This window comes from Geotrypetes seraphini, chromosome 1, assembly GCF_902459505.1.
Source record: "Geotrypetes seraphini chromosome 1, aGeoSer1.1, whole genome shotgun sequence".
In the NCBI taxonomy this organism is placed as follows: Eukaryota; Metazoa; Chordata; class Amphibia; order Gymnophiona; family Dermophiidae; genus Geotrypetes; species Geotrypetes seraphini.
This window is the reverse complement of record NC_047084.1, coordinates 486,573,840-486,595,625: the sequence shown is the minus strand read 5'-3', so window position 1 is coordinate 486,595,625 and position 21,786 is coordinate 486,573,840. Positions and strand designations below refer to the sequence as shown.

The window sequence follows — 21,786 nt, the reverse complement described above, 5'->3', positions numbered from 1 at the left end:
GGAAGGGTTTCTGCGGCGGGGGCCTAGGTTTGGGACGGACCAAGGAGGCCAACGAGCGCTCCTGTTCCGACAACCGTTTGGTCGCCGCCTCTAAAGACTCATCAAACAACTCGGACCCCACGCAAGGCAAGTCTGCAAGACGTTCCTGCAGGTTTGGGTCCATATCGAGGGTGCGAAGCCAGGCCAGACGGCGCATGGCCACTGCGAAGGCCGACACCCTCGAAACCAGCTCAAATGTATCGTACACAGCATGGAAAAGGTACAAACGCAATTGAGACAGGTTGGACATAAATTTGTCAAATCCCGCCCTTTGGGAGTCCGGTAAGGAGTCACGATATTGAGGGAGGTCCTTCACCATGCCACGCAGATATGAGGAAAAGGTGAAGGCATAATTTAGTACCCTGGTGGCCATCAGGGAATTAGAGTAGAGGCGACGGCCAAACTTGTCCAGGGTCCGACCCTCCCTGCCGGGTGGAACCGCCGCAGAAACCCGGGAGGGTTGTGTCTTTTTCAGGGCAGACTCTACCAGTAAGGACTGGTGGGAGAGTTGCGCCTTCTCAAACCCCTTGGTAGGTACCGTCCTGTATTTTGACTCCATCTTGGACGGGACAGACGTGACTGTAAGAGGGTTAGCTAGATTTTTCAGCCAGGTCTGTAGGAGGACCTTATTTAAGGGGAGCCGAGGGGCCTCCCTAGGTGGAGTGGGGAGGTCCTGCTCCTCTAGGAATTCCTTTGTATACTGGGAACCCGCCATGAGGTCCAAACCCAGGGCTCGTGCCATGTCCTGCACAAAAGTGGAAAAGGAGGACGGCCTGGCGGGCGGTGAAGGGGTTTCTCGACCTCTCCGCCGAACAAACGGGAGAAACCTCGTGAGAATAATGGGGTTCTCTGCCGGACCCCGAGCCCCACGAAGTCAGCTCCAAAGGCCTCGAGGGGGTAGGAGAACGTCTCCGCCTCGAAGAGCCTCTAGGCGAGGTACCCGGAGTCCGGGGAACGGAGGCACTCTCCCTTCCCCTCGGCGAGGAGTGGCGGGAAACCCTTCTAGCAGGGGACCGGAGAAGCCTCGGGTTATCGAGGCGCAACTCCAACACCTGCAAAGCCTCGCCCCCGAGCGGCGAGGAACGGTCACGCCGCTGAGGAGAGCCCCGGGAACGCTTCGGCTTCCTCGGCCGACGCCTCGTCCGAGGTCGAATTGAGGGCGAGGAGCCCCGGGAGGACCTCGAGGAGGAGGAGGAGGAAATGCGTCGCACCCGCCACACCTTGTCCCGGGGCCGCACGCTGCGCTCAGGCGGTGCCCCCGAGGCCGAGGTCAAGGGTAAAACCGAGGCCGAGGTCGGTGGAGCCCCGATACCCGAGGCCGAGGTCGCCGAGGGCGGAGCCTCCGAGGTCGAAGCAGTCGGGCCCGAAGCCCGCTGCTGCTGTTCAAGGGCCCCCGACAGCTCCGACGAAATCAGAGCTCGGAGGAGGTCCTGAAAGGCCGGAATCCCGACGAAGGTCGGGAGGTCCGAGGTCGGGGCAGGCTCCCTGGAGGGCGACCTCGGTCTCGAGTATTCCCTCGGGACGTGCGTGGCCGGAGTTTTAGGCGGGGCCGAGGACGACCCACCCGCCGTGGTAGGAGCAGAGGATGGCTTCTTAGCAGACCCTGTAGGGGATGGAAAGGAGGACTTACCCGAGGCAGGCTTTGTCCCCGACGTCGACTTCGAGGTCGAGGGACGAGGCGAAGCCGAGGCCCCCGAGGTCGCCGAGGCCGAGGTCAAGGCCGGGGCCGAAGCCGGGGCCGACGTCGAGGCCTTCACCGGCGCGGGGTCAACAGCAAACAACTCCGCCATTCTCGCCCGACGGCGGCGGAGGGCTCTGGGCTGGAACGTTGAACAGCGGTCACAGGAGGCTGTAGGATGATCGGGGCCCAGGCAAATTATGCACCACCGGTGGGGGTCAGTTATTGACAGCAACCGCTCACACCGGTTGCATTTCTTAAAGCCCGTCACAGGACGGGACATAAACAAAGAAACAGGCCGGGAACGAACGACGTCCTGCGGCCACGGCTGCCGGGAGCCCCCGGAGCCGAACGAAAAGTAAAGTTTTGTGTTTTATTTTTGTTTGAAAAACGGATCGGGAACGACACGAAAAGAAAAAATATAAAGCACAGCGACCGATTAGAAACCAGACGCGGTGACAGAAAGGCAGGCAAAGGAAGCTCACAATCCACAGGGCTTTCTGGCTCCGCGGAAAAAATTGAACTGAGGACCACGAGGTGGGATGCGCCCTCTAGTGGGCGAGAAGGCATGCACATGCGTGGTGCAGTGTGCAAACTTGAAACTTCAATCAAGTTTGCTTGAAAAGCTGTCCGCGCTGGGGCTCCGTAGATGACGTCACCCACATGTGAGAATATGCTGCCTGCTTGTCCTGGGATAATACTCTTTCCAACCCATATGTATGTTTATGTATATCTGTTGGGTGTCTGTGAAAAAAAGCTTACTATGATGACAGATAAATAATTATATTTATTTAAAAATTTTCTATCCCGCTTAGACCTAAGAGGTTTACAAAATACAAACACAATCAGTCTGACATACAAACATTTAAAATAACACAACCTAATTCAAGTAACATTCACCACTACCATTAATATAAACCCACCATTTAAAAAGTTCTATAAGCAGAAATATTTTCAATATCTTCTTAAGTAACATCAGAAAGTAATCAAATGATCTTATCAAATTGTTCAATAGAATAACAACACAATTCAGCTTTCATCATAACCAGCAATATAATCATTTAAAAGCTTCTGAAAATAGAGTTGTTTTCAACACCTTCTTGAATCTCTCTGTATCATAGAGTAATCTCAACGATCCTGTCAACTTGTTCCATAAAGATATATACCTATTGAAATCACAGATGCCCTAGTACTTGCATAATGTGCATGTAATAGTTTATCTGTTATCAGTTGCATTGTTTACCTTGATCTTAAAGATCTAGTTGGATGATACAAACTCACCACTTATCTCAGGTACCAAGGAGTCATATAAACTTAAAAGATCAATACCAAAACTTTAAAAATGATGCGAAAATTTGATAGGTAACCAATAAAGCTGTTTCAACAATGGTGTTAAATCTGTCAAATCTGTTTCCACCACATATCAATCATGCAGCTGTATTTTGTCCTACTTGCAATGCCTTACATCGTAAAAAAAAAAAAAACAATTCCCAAATAGACAGCATTGCAGTCTCTGAATTACGTACGATGGCTTGAACCACCAATCAAAAATCATAAGATATAAGCAATGATTTTAATCTACTTATCAGTTCGCATGTGGAAGAAAGCAGACCTGACTGCTGCCAATACTTGATCTTTCATACATAGTGTTGAATCTAGCCAAACTCCCAATTTCTTTAGTTTCTGTTGTAACATAAATTTTGTATCGCTGATCTCAATAATTAATCAATCAAATAATGAAATTAAAACAGAGTTTTTTTACAGAGTTGACCAATCTTGACCCTGTTAATTCAACGGCAAAAGAATCTATACCTTCAGTGGATAAGTTGGCCTGTTTTTTTTTTTTATCTAAAGTGGAAAATATGTAATTGTCTTTTAAAAATTTGGGTCCATGTGAAGTACCAGATTATATTATTTTTAATTGGAAACAGGAATTTGGGGAGATTTTAATCTGGATGTGTTTTCCAGAGTCTCAGAATAATAAGTTTTAAAGGTTTTGTTGTGATTATTGTGTAAATTATTCACCCCTTTTATCAAGCTATGCTAGAGATTTTTAGCACGGAACAGCAATAAGTGCTCCAACATTCATAGGAATTATATGAACGTCATTTAATGCTCCAGCTAATGCCAAAAACCTCTAGCACAACTTGATAAAAGGAGTACTATGTATTTTAGATATTTGTCCTGCTGTTTTACTATGATCAAGTCTATCTGAGATTTTATATTGGTTGACTAACTTTCCCCCTTTTACAAAACCGCAAAAGTGGTTTGTAGCGCAGGCGGGCACACTGAATGCTCTGCACTGCTCCCGATGCTCATAGAACTCTTATGAGCGTCGGGAGCAGCACAGAACATTCAGCACTAAAAACCATTTTTGCTGTTTTGTAAAAGGGGTGGGGTGGGTTTGTTAATAAGCTGTTAACAGAAGAGCTATATCTTGTTCAGCTTACTGACATTATACTTACTCCAATACCAAAAGCATCAAATGTTGATTTAAGCAAAGTTGAATACTATCGACCACTGGTGGCCAGTATTTCATGGTATGCCAAATTGTTAGAATTTGTGGTATATCAATTTTCTGATTACAATATATATTCGAATTTAAGTTTATTCGAATATAAGTCGAGAACTAAATTTCCCCCCAAAAGGAGGAAAAAAATAAAAATAAATGGTTGACTCGAATATAAGTCGGGCGGCTTAATATTCAAGTGCCTTGTCAGGATCTGCACCCAGCACCCATTCCCCCCCGTGAGGCTCTGCACCCAGGCCCCTTTCCTCCCTCCTCTGTCAGGCTCTGCACCCAGCCCCCTCCATCCCCCGTCAGGCCCTCACCCAACCCCCTTCCCTCCATCACCTGTCAGGCTCTACACCCAGCCTCCTCCCTGCCAGGCACTGCACCCAGCTCCCTTCCCTCCCTCCTCTGTCAGGTTCTGCACACAGCTTCCTTCCCTCCCTCCCTCCCAGGATTACCACCCTATCCTCCCTGTCCTATCCATTGTACCTCCTCTGCCACTGGTGGTCCAGAGGAATAGTGGGCAGAAGCGAGCTTTCCACGCTCCTGCTCCACTGCTAACCCGGTCGCTTGCTCACTGCTGCAAGTTCCGGCTTCAACTGCTGAACGGTACCAAGTAGGAGTGCACTTTAGTGCTGCTGCTGCTTGGTGCTACACAGCTTTCTGAATGACTCACACAAATTCACAGGAGTCATTCAGGAAGCTGCTCAGTACCGCTCAGCGGCTGAAACCGGAACATGCTCCTGCCCACTACACCTCTGGACCACTCATTTCACAAATGTTTCACAAATTCTGAGAGAGCCTCTGGCTCCTGGGGGTGTAGAATCACCCTCAGATGACTTAACTGTTTCTGAGGCTGCAAAGGATCCGCAGTCAGGCGCACGGAACTAGCAACCGTATCAAGCCCCTAAAATAAAGCTGCCCCACTGGGCTAGCTGAGCTTTCTGTCATCTGCATAAGCATGGGAGAAGCTAAGTCTGGCACTGCCACTTCTCGTGGCTGCACTACGTGGCACAAGGATGCTCTTAAGGCACAAAATTTGCACAATCCTGGCAAGAATTCATATTAGGAGTGCCCAAGGACTCCATCACAACAAGCTTTGAGGCAAAAACTGCAGGTTTGGAGAAGCAGGGAGCTTTAGAAAAAAAAAAGATCGCTAAAAAATCCAAGATGGCCACTACTAAGAAATTTGCACCAAAATCACAATATTTTTCACATTAAACAAAGTGCAAAAACAGCGATTTTAGGATTTGCAGGTGGAGGAACAGAGGGGAACATGCAGAAAACCTGAAAACTTCAATTTTCAAACCTCTCCCTGATTCACCTCACATGCTGTGACAGCCTTTACTCACTATGACTGTGAGAATGTGCTGCAGCCCAAGCAAAGAGCATCTGAGCCTATATGCCTAGCAGGGGACTCCTCGTACCCCCTTGATGGTTGACATAGGCAACACACGGATAGCCTTCCGGTGGAGACTCCCTTGAAAGCTCAGCAGAGCTGGACGGATCGCTCACAGCTCCGGTCGACTGAGTGACCATCTGCTCTCCCTCTCCGTCCAGCGGCCCTGGACTAGTACAGACTTGCAAACTGCTCCCCAGCCGGACAGACTCGTTCCCGTAGTCAGGGTCACCCAGTCCAGGACTCGCAAAGGGAGCCCTATGTTCAGAGTTACTGGGTTCAACCACCACAGCATACTGCTGCGTGCCGCTGCCAAACAAGGCAGCCTGCTGAGGATTCTACCGAGTCAGAGGGGATAACTGAAGAGGACGTAGGCGAGCACTTGCCCATGGAATTACATCTATAGTCACCACCGTGAGATCCAACACCAGCAGATACTGCCAGCCCGTTGGGGCTGGAACCGCTAACATGTCCCAAATTGTACTCCAGAGTTTGAGTTTCCTGGATTCTGGTAGGAACACTTGGTTCCTTACTCTGTGGAACCAGACTCCCAGGTACTCCAAGTCCTGCGTCGGCTCAAGGCGACTCTTCATTTTATTGGTCACCCAGCCGAGACTTTCCAGCAATGATACCACTTGGCAAACGGCCAAGTGGCCTTCCTCCCTCGAGGGAGCTCTGATCAGCCAGTCATCAAGGTTCGGATGAACGAGCACACCCAGCGAGCGCAGATGGGCAGCCACCACTACCATGACTTTGGTGAATGGCCTGGGCGCCGACACCAGCCTGAATGGTAGCACTGTGAACTGGAAGTGTCTCCCGAGAACATGAAACCTCAGGAATCTCCGATGATCCGGAAAGATTGGGATGTGGAGGTACACTTCCATGAGATGCAAAGAAACCAAAAACTCCCCAGGCGCCACTGCTGCCATACTGAATGCACCGTCTCCATCCGGAAACGCGGAATTCACAGGAAGGTGTTTACTGCCTTCAGATCTAAAATCGGTATGCATCCTCAGGGTCTTTTTTTGGCATGATGAAGTAAATCGAGTAACTCCCAGAGTCTCCCTTTGGGACCGGCTCTACAGCCGCCAGATCCAGCAACCGGCGCACCATAGCTCGCACCTTGCTGGCTCTGTACGGATTTCCCACAGAGAGGACAGGAAGAAGTCCAGAGGCGGTTGGAAAAACTGTAGTCGAAGGCCCTTCCTGAGAACCTCGAAGACCCACTGGTCCGAGGTTATCTTTTGCCATTCCGGAAGAAAGGTCGAAAGCAAGACACCTGGCATCATAATTTTCTCTTGGGAGGGGCAGAAGGCCGGGAGTTGGAAGACTGTTGGTGCACTGAACCTCCTAAGCGAGGTCTGGAGGGAGCTCCGAAAAGCTGTCATGCCGCTGGGGGTCCGGCGTACTGAGAAGCGCGCTGGAAGGGATGAAAATTTGGCCACCCCGTACCCCTGGTCAGATGAGGTCTAGAGCCAGAGAGCACCTTAGGCTTTTGGTCCTGCATCCAAACCCTGGCCAAACAAGAGCGACCCTTTAAAAGGCAACATGCTCAGCATAGCCATAGATGAATAATCACCCAACCACTGGCGAATCCATAAAGTTCACCAGGCAGAAACTGAATAAGCTCCAAGCTTAGCAAAAACTTTCAAGATATCATAAGAGTGCGTCTGCTAAATAATTCACCCCAGATACCAGGAAGTCAAGGTCCCGAAGGACCACCTCCTCAGGATCTTGACGGAGTTTGGTATGACATGCCTGGGTCACAAAGGAAGTGGCTGCCGCAGCTCGCACTCCCGCCACAGCGGAATCAAAGAGACACTTAAGAGCAAAATCCACTCTTCTGTCCTGAACATCCTTTAGGACAACCCCTCCATCCAAGGGCAAAGAGGTACGTTTAGTGACCTGAGCCACTGCCAAATCCACCTTTGGTAGGACTAAGCGCTTAAAAAACTCCGATGCCATGGGATACAACTTTGACATAGCCTTAGCACACTTCAGGGGACTCTCTGGGGCCTCCCAAACCTCTAAGAGCATTTCTGCCAAGTCTGAATGGTCTGGAAATGCAGTGGAGAGTGACAGAACACTCAGCCTGAACCGCTAAGTCTGAATCAAGTTTTAATGTACGCAGGGACTCCGAAATAAAATCAGGAAGGCAGTTGGACTTAAAGAGCCTGCACACCGCCTAATCCTCTCCTAGATTGCGGAACTCAGTATTCTGGGAATCTCCAAGATCCACTAAGTTAGCTATATCCGCTGACCCCGCCAAGGAACCATGCGACAGCAATGGAATAGAAACTGGCACAGGAACAGAAGCAATGGTGGGGAGCAGCCGCTTGCTTTCTGGCGGTCCAGCAAAGAAACAAATGGACTTGCTGGAATCCAAAGGCTGAATAGACTGCTGTACCAGAATCTAAGAAGGAGAGACAGGCATAGCCTTTTTTTCTCATGAAAGCCTAATACATCATAGCCACAAACTCCGGCGGAAAATAGTCACCGGTGGCAAGAGCCGATCTGCATGACTCAGATTTGGAATGTTTAGAAGATTTATGAGACTTTTTCCCAGAACTGCGCTTACGTTTCGCAGAAGTGCCATCCTCACCTAATTTAGGTGTCCCGGATGCTGGAATCGTGTCTCCTGCAAAATCGGAAGAAAGCAGGGCCTCTCCGGAGGAGGGTAGTGCAGAATCCACCCACAGTTCACACCCCTCACGGGCCACAGTGCATATGATACATGGCTGCGAATCCACCAGCCATCCACCACATTTACGGCATGAATCCATGCCATCCTGTCCTGAGGAGGCCATATGTGAAGGCTGGAGCATTAACGAAGCTTCTAAGCCCAAAAAGTATACTTTTTAAAACTTTAAAGAAAATACAACATGGCCACCAGGGATGCCGATTTTGCCCTAAAACTGCCCGGGAAAAACGCAGGAAACCTGGAAAAATGGTGATTTTATGATTTTACAGATGGGGGGGACCAGGGCATGCAAGGAAACCACCCAAAATCCCAATTTCAGCACCTCCCAAAATCACCAAACTCAGGGGCACACAGGCACCAACCACTGAGACATGTGCTGCAATGAAAGTCTTTGACAGCCTGCAATACACAGTACAAGTAAGGAGATCAGTACCTGAGCTGAATAAACTTAATTTTTTCAGGTCTTCTAACTGCCTCACCTTCCCTGTCACTACAAAACATGACCACTCTACCCCTTTGTAGATGAACCAGGGGAGAGATGGCTCCCAATCCCGGAGACCCGATCCAATCTGCAGGCTGTCTAGAGCACAGTTCTTCAACCGCCGGTCCGCGGACCGGTGTTGGTCCGCAGGAAATTTTTGCCGGTCCGCGCAGGGCTGCTACTGGAGAGGGAGAAGGAGAAGGAGAGATGCTTCTGGGAGGGGAGGAGGGAAAGGAATCTGGGAAGCTGCTGGGCAAGGAAAAAAAAAGGGGCAGCTGCTACTGGAGAGGGAGAAGGAGAGATGCTGCTGGGAGGGGAGGAAGGGAAGAGAATTACTGCTGGACAGGAGGAGGAGGGAAGGGAGAATGAAAAAAGGAAGGAAACAGCTGGCAGAGAGATTAGAGGAGGGGAAGGGGAGACACAGGCATGAGAAAGTAGAGAGATTGATGATAGGAAGGGGTCAGTAGAAAAATAAGCAGAGAGGGACAACGATGATAGATCTGGTGTAGGAGAGATAAAAATGAAGAGAGCAGTGAAGCTGGAATGAATCATGTAAAAAGGAGAGAGGGGCACAAGCTGGATGGAAAGGAGAGAGGGGCATAGAAAGAAGACAGATACCATATGGAAGGGGGAGAGGACAGACAGTGGATGGAAGGGGCAGATGCTGGATTGAAGAGATAGAGAGGGCAGACGCTGGAAGGAAGAGAGTGAAAAGAAGATTGAAAGCAGAAACCTAGGCGACAAAAGGTTGAAAAAAATAATTTTATTTCTATTTTGTGTTTAGAATATATCAGATTTGAAATATATATCCTGCTAGAGCTGGTGTTAGACATAACTGAGGACTGCAAAACCCAGGCAGTGCTTCTTTAGCTTCCAGCTGGCTTAGGGCGCTCTCTGACCAGGGGGCAGTTGCCCTAGTTGCACTCCCCTAAAACTATTCCTGTCATGTGTGACTTCAGTATTCTGTTAGCATGATATTTCTGTGTAGCATTCTGTAATAATTTGGCTTGTTCAGTTTTCTTGATAGTAGAGGGGATATATGTGAAGGGGAGGGGAGACAGGGGTTTGTTGATCCTTGCTCTGAATTATTTGTATTTATAAAATGACAATTGTACAGAATATTGTTTCTTTTTATACTTTAATAAAATACATTCAATATAAAATCATAACTGAGGCTTGTGTGGATGGGATCAGATGATTTGTGGGGATCGAGCTCGCGGAGATGGGGCGGAAACGGGGTTTTTAAATTTTAGTCCTAGTAGTTTGCCGGTCCACAAAATAATTCTTTTTTTTCTGCCGGTCCACGGGTGTAAAAAGGTTGAAGAACACTGGTCTAGAGGGTTTACTACAGTTCATACTTACAGAGCACCCTCCAGAAGCAGACAATATTTAAAATGTTTGCGATCTCCCACCAAAGAATCACAGAGTTGAATGCTTGATGGGGAGAGAGAAATGAGACAGGGGACATTATTTGAAAAGGGGCGATTCTGACAGAGGATATAATGGAAGCAGGGGAATGGAGAGGAACAGAGGAGAGAAGCTCAGGATACAGACAGGAGGGGGAGGGGACAGATGGGGACAAAATGTAAAATAGATGATCCTAGGAAGAAAGTTTTAAAAAATCTAAAACCAAAGAAAAGCAGAAAAGGGACTCTGAGACCTAAATGAATAGACTGGGCATCCTTCCTGTCAGGGGATTTCTCAAGGGGGGGGGGGTTTCCGGCAAGAGGGACTGGGCATCCTTCCTGCGGGGGATGTCTGGGGGGGGGGGGGGGGCAGCAGGAGGAATATGGCAGTCCTCCTGCTGTGGACATTTGGGAGTGGGGGGATCTTTCGGGGTTCCGGCAGGAGGCCCTGGGCATCCCTCCTGCTGTTCATCTTCGCATTAGGGACAGGTTCCCTGCCATGGCCGCTAAACTGATCATGACAGGGAGATTCCCTTGTCACAATCAGCTCAGTGGCAACGTGATTCTCTAATCAGTGCCTGTGTCATGGACACCGGTTAGAGAATCATGGTGGTTAGGCGGGCTTAGGCAGACAGACGCGATTCTATATAGGACACCCATGTGCAATTCTAAAAAGCTGCTTAGGCAGCTTCTGAAACTGGGCATCCTATACAGAATCCGGCCTATTATGTCCAGAAGTTTGAAGAGTTTTAATTTTGGGAAGCACTTTTACATTAAGTGCTTGTTTTTCCTGAATGTTTTGCATTTGGGTTTTGTTGTTTTGTACCCCCATTGGGTTACTATATGGCTCCAAAAAATGGAGGCGGATTGAGACATCCGGGTTTCACTTCCATTTGTTTCAATAGAAGTAAAGTCCAGATATCTCTCTGTCCTTACTTCCATTTCTTTCAGTAGAAGTAACACCTAGATATCTCAATCCGTCCTCCTTTTTCTGGAGACATATGGTAACCCTATGACTGTTTGGGATATGTGAAGTGTACAAATAAACATTTTGTATTTGTATGATGCATTTGTTTGAGGCGTTCCCAGAGGCAATTGTTTGGGCTACTTTTTGCAATGAGCTTGGCTGGAAATTTTTTTTGCCATCTGGCAACCTTGTCAGGACCCAGCACCTTTTCTTCCCGTTTGTGAGGCCATCAGAGGGAGGGATGGGGGGGGCGGGGCGGTTCTTCTCTCACTCACTCTGACCTCCCGCCCATTCCAATCCAGTTGTTTATTTATAGTATTTTCTCTTCGGACGCAACCTATTCTCTAGTATGGTTTAACCCTCTTTTTTTTCTCTAGCCAGCACCTCCAGCAACCCTATTTCCGCCGAAGTTAAACATTAATTTAACCTTTATTTTCCTCCCTACTGACTCTCCGTTGTCCAACTCACCTTTGCTAGCGGTAGCTGGTAGGGAGCAACAATAAAAGGCGAATGCTTCCGCCAGCCAAGGGACCTTCCTTCTGCCACGTCCTACCTATGCGGAAATAGGAAGTTATTGTACCGGAAGCAGCACGCGGCAAAGGAAAGGCCCCCTTGGCTGTCGGAAGCAGCCCTCTTTTTTATTGCTGCTCCCTGCCAGCCTAAGATTTCAAGGCACGTAGACTACTGTCAGGGGTCGTGGAAGGCGGCGGGAGGTTTTTTTGATGTCGATATGTAAGAGGGGGAGCACTCAACTTGGGCCAAGGACTTGCTTTGGTGGGATCAGTGGGAGTGGAGGGGGGGCAGCATACCTCATATCACTCTGCTCATGCACTTCATCTTCATGCCAGAGCTGATATAAAGATTCAACATTACAAGATGAGTAAGCACTGCCCTAGGTTTCAAAGCGGATTTTTAAAATATTGAGAGATTGCTATGTGTGTTTCATGCCCCCCTGCTCTAAGCTTTAGCGCAGTGATTTTAGGCTGATTTTCTCACACTATTTTCTCTTGCATCAAGATTAATATTAGAACGGGAAAATTAAGCATAAACCACTGTGCATAAGGGTAACAGCTTACTGCATCGTGCCCACCACCTTTGTGGATAAAAGTACATGCTTGTAGTTTGTAGTTTACTGCTGCTGTTGTTTGCCTCTCGCTGCCACAACATAGTCTAATAATGATTTAGGCAGCTATGTGGCAAAATACTGGGTATAATAGCCAGCAACAGCAGTAGATTTAACACGCAGTGAGTGCACTCCTTGTCATTTTGTATCCAATCAATATATCAGGGGTGTACCAGTCTTGCCAATAGTTTTTCAGTACTTTTAATATGAATTAGGTTTTGATTTTTTTTTTCCGCTCGCTCATGGAACAACATATAGCTATCCATACAGCAAATAAGCACTCTTTATTGTGATAGTTCTAATTAAATCTAACTTGCTGTTTGTTTTAGAATAGATCACACTATAATAGTAAGAACATTATTAGCCCACTCCTTTTTTTTTTTTTTTCAGGCCACATACACAATTATATCTTCCCCCCTTAGTACCGTGTTTATTATGCCAAAATATTAGAGGATCATCCAAATTTCATGCATTATGAGTATAGTAATCCTCAAACTTTTTTAAAGCAAATATGAAGCAAACAGAGGGTTACCTTAAAGCTATCTCGGAAAGACCCAATACACCAAGCATGAATAGTCTGGTGCACCATCTAGCTCTATTCGCTTCCAGTACTCTACTAAACCAGCTACTAGAAACACAGAAATAATGAATATGGGAAGTGGAAGCATGAGCTCTGGCCGTGTGAGTATAACCCTTCCTCCAGACATTGACCAGGTTCAGGCCAAATCAGAAATGCAGTAGACCTCGAGCCCGAGGAGACCTATTCATTGGTGTGATCAAAGTTCTATCCAGTTGGGAATCCATGACCATATTAAAAGTCACCCATTAAAATTGTAGGATGATTACCCAACAGCAAGAATAGTTTAAATATGTCTAATAGGAACCCTTGTCCTTCCACATTAGGGCAATAAACATTAAAGATGATAATATGCTGATTCTGCCACTTTAGAAGTAACAAAATATATCTACTCCTAGGATCCAATATCTTCTGCAAAGCCGGCCCACGAATATTAAAAAACCGGGAATAATATTCGGGCTAGTTCTGCCCCTAACCCCCACTTCCCCTGGCTATTTTAAGCCATGAAAGCCCCCCCCCCCCCCTTAAGCCTTACCTGGTGGTCTAGCAGGTTTTCAGGCAGGAGCGATCTTCCCACGCTCCTGCTCCGTGCAGATTGCTCACAGGAAATGGCTGCCTTGAGCTCCCGTAGTCTCTCTACCCATTTCCTGTGAGTGATCTGCACGGGGCAGGAGTGTGGGAAGATCGCTCCTGCCCCAAAAACCCGCTAGACCACGAGGTAAGGCTTAAGTGGGGGCTTACAGGGCTTAAAATAGCCTAAAAAATGAAAATAAATTTTTTAATTTAAAACTGCGAATAAGCGAATCCGTAGATAAGAAATTTGTGAATATGGAGGGGGAAGTGTAGTACATAAGAGGTACCTTCCCCTATTCCTATCAGTCTTCTTTCAGTCTCCAGCAGGTGTGAGTGAGCTGTACCCATGTCCCTTGGTAGGGCTGTTGGAATTTGTTTAGGGATCCTAGTCCCCGTTTTTGTGCCAGATTGAGCTTGGGTGGGCCCTGTTTGGGGGTCTGTCTGACCTCGTGGGTGTCAAATCCGGCTGGTCTCGTGCTGGGTCCCTCCCCCATTTCCTCCACCTCCCCAACATTTTTTTAGAGGTGCCTCAGCAGTAAGCATTGCCCCCTAAGTCAAGCAAGGCATGCTGCTTTGAGAGCTAGTGGAGTCTGTTCTGTAAAAAAAATCCTGAGGTAGTGCCAGTCTGAAGGGTTGCTTTCCCTTTAAATATGCTGTAAATTACTGTATTTTTTGACTAACTGGCACTTTTATTCTAGCTAGGTTGTGTATGGACCAATTGAGCACTTCTCAGGGGAAGTGGTGCACAATTTGGTCCAGACGCGAGGCACTTGCAGCCGGCCTGAACACAGCTGTTTGGGCCGGTGCGATCGTGGAGCTCCGTCAGTAGAGGCTACAGGCGGCCAGGGTAGAGAGTTGCGTAGGGACAGAAATCAAACCTGTCCCCGGTAGAATCAAACCCGTCCCCGCTGGAATCAAATCCGTCCCTATAAACTTCAAAAGTAGTTATTTAATTTAATTATGCTATTGGAAATATTAATTGGGAAGAATACATACTTTGTAAACGAGTTTACACCAGAGCCTCTAATGTAAATATAAAATATAAATACTCAGCTGATGAGGCCCCCTAAGCTGTCAGCCGAGGACTTCCTCTGCAGTTGGCCGGTGGTCCCTTTTGACAAGCTTGGCAGGCAGCAGTAGCGTCCCTGAGTCACAGATGCTGGCACCTTAGTGGCTCATGGATGCTACCAGCGACTGCTGCGCTTGGTGGAGGAGAGTTCTGGCCGTCTCCAGACTCTAGAGGTCCTCTGCTGGTGGTGCTTGGGGATCCCCCACCAGCCACAGCAAGGGTCAGCAAGTACTTTAACACTGTAGAAATAAAGCCAGAAATGCATTTCCTTTTCTTTTGAACACAATACAAAGACATCTGCTATATACATTTCCCAAAGCTAACATATTTTAATCAATAAATTCCATTTTTTACCTTTGTTGTCCGGAGACTTATTTTTCCATTAAGTTGGTCCTAGTTTCTTTTTTTCGCTTTCCCATCTTCTGTAAATTCTTCTATTACTGTCCATTGGTTCCTTCTACCATAGTCCAGCATTTATCCCTCTCTCATCCCCCGGACCATGTGCAGCATCTTTCACCCCTGACCACCAGCCCCATGCCCAACATTTCTCCTATCACCCCTCTGCAGCACCATGCCACATCTCTCCCTCCATTCCCTTCACCACTATGTCCAACATTCCTCCCTCTTGCATCCCTTTCAATTTGCAAATTAAGAACAAATGAGCATGATACAGTATACCAAAAAGCCATACAAAGCACTTTAGAGCAATAAAAAGACAATTAAAGCATAGCGGGGCAATACGCGGCAAATTATTTAGGGCAATAAACAAACAAAGGAAGAAACTTTTTAAAAAGCAAAATAAACCATGATAGAGCACTTAAGCCACAATTTTGCAAAGAACAGTAGAGGAGAGTCATAAAGCAATTATGAAGCAATTACAAAGCAATTTAAAGTCAAATAAAGCAATTATCAAACAATTGAGAAAAACACATTGGGGGGTAATGGGATGACATTAATAGAGCAAAAAGTAAAGTGCTAGATAAGTCATTAAACCAGAAGAAAAATGAGATGACATACAATAAGAATAAAACATCATGTGAACGTGATCTAATAAAATGCTAAAACGAGTCATCAGAGCAGTAACAAAATAAAATAAAAGATGGTAAACTATTATGTACACAATTAAATACATGGCAACCTACTATACTTGCAGTGAAATGCATGGCAAGAACAAACAGTTTATATAAGGCTCTTGAAAATTGGCATACCTAAGCAATAAAATAAAAAAGCATACCTAAGCAAAAAAAATCTGAAAATAAAAATATGGAGGGGCAAATGGGATGTATGAAATACACCAGAAAAGAGTAGTGAGGGAAATATAGTCAATGAGAGAAAACAATCAAGACATACGATTGCAGCCAAGATAAAGTTAATGGGAAGGCGATTTGAAAATAAGCATGCAGGGTTATAAAGTGCACAAATGATCATAACTAGAAACTTAAAATGAAACGAATATGTAGACAAAGGGTAATTAAAAATAAAATGAAAACTGAAGGCTGGGGCAGCTATGTGAAAATAAGAAACTCAAAACGGAAAGCCGAGTGCTGCTTGGAGTATACATAAAATGGCAGTAAACAAAAAACACTGAGCAGTGGGGAAGCCCGGTCTTCCCACAACGCCCCCCCAGAGAGATTCCCTCTCGACTGATTTTTGTTAACAGCTGATGCCGGCTTGTCTGCTTTAGTGGCTGGGACAGTTCACGCTTCCCAGCCGCTACAGGCCCTGGAGGGGTTATTTTTGGCGGGAACTTCGCCATTTTAACAGACAGGCCCCTCCATTTTGTCTGAAAAACAGGGGCAGGTTTCAGCTGTGGCAGGGAGTCCCATTGGACCCCCTTGGGGGGGTTTCCCCTGATTTACATTTTTCTTTGTGCAGAACCTATTTTCAGGTGGCTGGGGGTCCCACGTGTGCCCAGGGGGTTTCGGGGAGGGTTTCCTCCCTGTGGCTTTCCCTCCCTCTTCTCCTTTGGTGTCCCTTCTTCCTCCTCCCTTGTCCAAGTGCCCACGGGTGGCTTGGATTGTGGATTGGTGGTCAGAGGTGCGTGTTGACCTGTATGAGGACCTGGACCCTTTTGAGAGTTCCTGAATCCTCTCGAGGGGACAGCCGATGGCAGCGGGGCGTCGGGTTTCCCGCCTTCCAGAAAAGAGGCATCTGTGGTGTGCCTTTTTCAGAGGGATAAGCTACCAAACCTGATTCAGCAGGTCTCCTCGGTGCTGCGTTTTGAAGAAGCACCACCGGAGACCCCGTGTGTGGGGGACGCTCTTCTTAAGGGGATCCGCGCTGTTTCCCACTCTTTTCCTATGCATCAGGATATTCAGGATCTTGTACTGGCGCAGTGGAATACGCCGGAGGTGTTGTTTCAGTTGGTGCGCGCCATGGCTCATTTATATCCCATCCTGGAGGGGGATAGAGCTACTTTGAAGTCGCCAGTGGTGGACGCGAAGCGACATACCGTGCCTGTTGAGGCCGGTTCTGCCTTACGTGGCTCTGAGGAGTGTAAGTTGGAGACCATTCTTGAACAGAATTTTGATGTCTCTGCCTTGGGGGTCCAGGCGGCTATTTGTGGGGGGCTGGTGGCTCACGCCGTGTTTCAGTGGGCCAAGCGTATCCTGGATTGTGAGTCTGATGACTGGTCCTTGGTGGATCAAGAGGTGGCAAAGTTGAGATGACTGCCTCATTCTCTCAGATGCTCTCTCTGACTTGGTGCAGACGTCTTCCAAGTCTATGGGTTTGGAGTGGCCGTGCGATGTACCTTGTGGTTTCACACTTGGTCGGGAGTTGCCGCGTCCCAAACTAAGCTTACTAAATTTCCCTTTTTGGGGTCTTTTTTATTTGGAGAGGATTTAGATAAGTTGGTTCAGACTCTGACAGACTCTAAATTGCCCTGCCTGCCTGAGGACCGTGCCCATATAGCGTCTTGGGGTGACACTGCCCGCTGGCATCTGCGGGAGTTCCGCACATGCTGCCCTGGGCGTGGGGCTACTATTTTCCAGGCTCGGGGTTTCCCCGGGGTTGTTTTTATCAGCACATGCAGTCCTTTCGGGGGGCCCCTCGGGGGGCTGGGAATCCCTCCGTCGGTTCACTCGCTGCCCATCGTGCCCAATGTTTCTATGCCAGTGCCCCCTTTGGTTCTGTGGGTGCCCGGCTGCGCGAGTTATCCCCCAAGTGGGACGAGATCACGTCCGATCAGTGGGTCCTGGAGGTGGTGCGGGATGGTTATGCTCTAGAGTTTGCCCGCTCTCTGCCAGATCATTTTCTAGCCTTTCCATGTCAAGCTGCATGGAAGACGCAGGCCTTTAGCCAGACCCTTCAACGCTTGCTTGATCTCCAAGCAGTTGTTCTTGTACCCCTTTAGGAGTGCGGCACTGACAGGTACTCCATTTACTTTGTGGTGTCCAATAAGGAGGGGACCGTTCGGCCCATCTTAAATTTAATAGGGGTCAACAGGGCTCTCCATATTCCCTTTTCACATGGAAACACTGCGGTCTATCATTCTGGCGGTTCAGCCAGGGGAGTGCCTGACTTCTCTTGATCTGGCAGAGGCCTATTTGCATGTTCCAATTCGGGCCTCCCATCAGGGCTTCCTTCGCTTTGCGATCTTGGGTCAGCGCTATCAGTTCTGTGCGCTTCCTTTTGGCCTGGCTGCGGCTCCCCGGACGTTCACCAAGATTATGTTGGTCGGGGGCGACCTTGAGGACAGAGGGCATTCTGATGTATCCCTACCTGGACGATTGGTTGATTCCCTATCTGGATGACTGGTTGATTCTGGCGAAGTCATTGCAGGAGAGCATCCGGTTTACAGCTCTGATGGTGGAGTTTCTGCAGTCACTAAGATGGATGGTCAACCTTTCCAAGAGTTGGTTGGTCCCATCTCAGCGTCTGGAGTACCTTGAGGTTCTGTTCGACACCTCCTTGGGGGAGGTCTTCCTTCCAGAAGCCCGGGTAAGCAAATTACATTCTCAGATTCGCCTGCTTATGGCGTCCTGGTGTCCTCGGACGCAGGATTTCCTCCAAGTCTTGGGGTCAATGGCATCTTCCCTAGACGTCGTAAGGAGGGCACAGGCCCACATGCATCCTCTTCAGTAGGCTCTGCTTTGGAGGTAGTCACACCAGAGGCACAATTTGGATCTCCCTGTTCCTCTGAGAAGTTTGGCGCGCTGCAGTCTTAGTTGGTGGCTCCAGACCTCTCATCAAGAGACAAGTCTGGATCACCCACAGTGGACAGTGTTTCTCACCAATGCCAATCTCCTCAGTTGGGGAGCTCAGGGTCTAGGTCACTCAGCTCAGGTCCGCAGAGGAGGCTTCCGGGTCAATCAATGTGTTGGAGAATAGAGCCATCTGTCTGGCTCTGTTAGCCTTCTGCTCCTTCTTGTCAGGCAAGTCAGAGTTCTGTCGGACAATGCCACAGTGGTGGCTTATGTCACTCGTCAGGGGGGCACCGAGAGCACTCAGGTAGTTCAGGAGATGGCTCTGCTCATGGTCTGGGCAGAGTCCCACCTTCAAGACATCTCGGCCTCCCACATAGCCGGAGTGGAGAATGTTCAGGCGGACTTCCTCAGTCGTTATGTGCTAGATCCCAGAGAGTGGTGTCTATGTCCCGTGGCCTTTCAGTTGATAGTGCAGTCTTGAGGTCAGCTCCTGATGGACCTGATGGCCACGAGTGTCAACGCCAAAACACCATGCTTCTTCAGTTATCGCAGAGACGGTCAGGCAGAGGGCCTGGATGCTCTGGTTCAACCATGGCCAACGGAGGGGCTGTTGTATGTGTTCCCTCCATGGCCATTAGTGGGCAGAGTTCTTCTCTGCATAATTCGCCATCTGGGCCTCGTGGTTCTGGTGGCTCTGGATTGGCCTCGACGACCGTGGTACGCGAATCTGGTGGCAGATCCCCTTCCTCTGCCTCTTTTGGATGACCTTCTGACTCAGGGTCCCATTGCAATATTCTATCCGGGTCCCTTTTGTCTTACGGCTTGGCTCTTGAAAGGGGTCGCCTAGGTAAGAAGGGGTATTCAGCTAAAGTGATCTCCACACTCTTGGGTTCCTGGAGACTTTCCACATCTCGGGCTTATGTGCGGGTTTGGCGCATCTTTGAGGATTGGTGTGGGGCACGTGGAGTGGTCTCTTTTCGCGCTTCCCTGACTAACATCTTAGACTTCTTGCAGGATGGCCTGGACAGGGGCCTGGCTTGATCTTCTCTTCAGGTTCAGCTGTTGGCCTTGTTGGCATTTTGTGAGTTATTACGAGGTCAGCAGCTGACTACCATTCCTGATGTTGTTCGCTTTTTGCGAGCGGCCAAATTTCTCAAGCCTCCCGTGCGACCGTCGGTTCCCTCTTGGGATTTGAATCTGGGCTGGGCTGGGCTGGTGCGCCCTCCCTTTGAGCCTGTGGGTGCCTGCTTGTTGAAGGACCTTACTCTTAAGGCGGTCTTCTTGGTGGCTATTACTTCTGATAGACGTGTTTCGGAGCTGCAGGCTCTCTCTTGTAGGTCTCCCTTCTTGGAGTTTTTCTAGAGAGCGGGTAGTGTTGAGGCCTGTTCCTTCCTTTTTGCCAAAGGTAGTTTCTCCTTTTCATGTCAATCAGGCAGTGGTCCTCCCGGTGTTGGTTAGTCTTCTGAGCAGAAGATGTCTGTCGGGTTCTTCGCACTTATGTGTAGAGGACCCATGGGCCCTGGAAATCAGATCATCTCTTTGTCCTTCTTGCGGGTCCTCGTAAGGGGGATGGCGCTTCCAAGGCTACCATTGCATGTTGGATCAAACAGACTATTGTATCCGCGTATCTTCTTCAGAAAAGCCTGTTCTGGAATTTCTCAAGGCTCATTCCACTCAGGGTCCGGCGGCATCTTGGGATGAGTCTTCGCTAGTGCCTCCTGTGGACATTTGTAAGGCTGCTGTTTGGTCTTGCTTGCATTCCTTTGTCAGACACTACCATGTTGTTGTTCAGGCGCATCAGGACGCGGTGTTCGGTGAGCGTGTTCTGTTGTCAATCCTTCGGAGGTCCCACCCATGATGGGGACTGCTTTGGTACGTCCCACTTGTAAGATTAACCTATACCAGTCTATAGAGTGCTAAAGAAGGAGAAATTAGGTTCTTACCTGCTAATTTACTTTCTTTTAGCTTCTCCAGACCTGTATAGGTCCCCACCCTGTCTATTGTCGTGTTGTTCTTGTGGCTGTTGCACATGCACTTTTTGTTTTTTTTCTGCAGGTTCTAGTATTTTTCTAGGGCTGGGGAGAATTGAAGAACAGTGCCTGTGGCTTAGCTGGCGAGCTGTGGGGACATTTTCTTTCTGGGATCTCTCCTCTGCAATTTCCAACAGCATTTGAGTATGTTAGTTATTACTCCTGTTCGGAGTATTGTTTATTTCTGTTTCAGGTTCTTAGTTCTGCTTGGCTATTCGGCAGACTGATAGGAATAGGGCAGGGGTAGGCAATTCTGGTCCTCGAGAGCCGTAGCCAGGTCAGGTTTTCATGATATCCACAATAAATATGCACGAGATAGATTTGCATCTCAAGGAGGCAGTGCATGCAAATCCATCTCATACATATTCATGGTGGAGATCCTGAAAACCTGACCTGGCTCCGGCTCTCAAGGACTGGAATTGCCAACACCTGGAATAAGGAAAGGTACCTCTTATATACTATTCCACAGTTTTGTTTCAGTCTCCACCTGCTGGTCATGATGAGATATATACCCGCTTGTAAGATTAACCTATACCGGTCTGGAGAAGCTAAAAGAAAGTAAATTAGCAGGTAAGAACCTAACTTTTCCTTCTATGGCCACTTTTCTTATATTGGATGTCCAAAGTCTGTGCGTCGTCTTTTAAATCCCAATGGGAGTACCCTGTTTCGCAAGTTGCATCATCAGGGGAACTGTGGAGAAACTCCTTCATGCTTGCCAATATTGTTAATAGCCAACGTGAAGGAGTTTCTCTATAGTTCCCCTAATGCGACCTACAAAATGGGGTACTCCTGTTGGGATTTAGTATTTTGCCATTGTTTGCCTTTGATCTTGCTTTTAGCTGTATGGTTTGGGAAGAACCAGCCAAATGTAAAACAGTGTCAAGCCTTAATTTTCTTTTTAAAGTAAAATTGACAGGCATTGTGCCTAGTTTGTTTTACCCATATTTTGATTTTGTTTCAGCTGGGAAGAATATTTTCTGATGTATAAAAGTGTAGGATTTTATAAGCTACTAAGCATGTATAAACGTCCCCAGATCATTCCAAATAATCACATAATCAAATCCATTGTACAAAGTACAGTTC

The 21,786-nt window shown here is 48.0% G+C and overlaps 1 protein-coding gene across 1 annotated transcript in view; it reads right to left on the bottom strand.

The window, feature by feature from the left end:
• Nucleotides 1–11,724, bottom strand: part of SHOC1 (shortage in chiasmata 1) — a 283,884-nt gene extending 272,160 nt beyond the window's left edge. The window contains exon 1 of the mRNA XM_033962662.1: nt 11,652–11,724. The gene's annotated coding sequence lies outside the window, so the exon portion shown is untranslated. The remainder of the gene's footprint in view (nt 1–11,651) is intronic.
• Nucleotides 11,725–21,786: the final 10,062 nt, after the last annotated feature.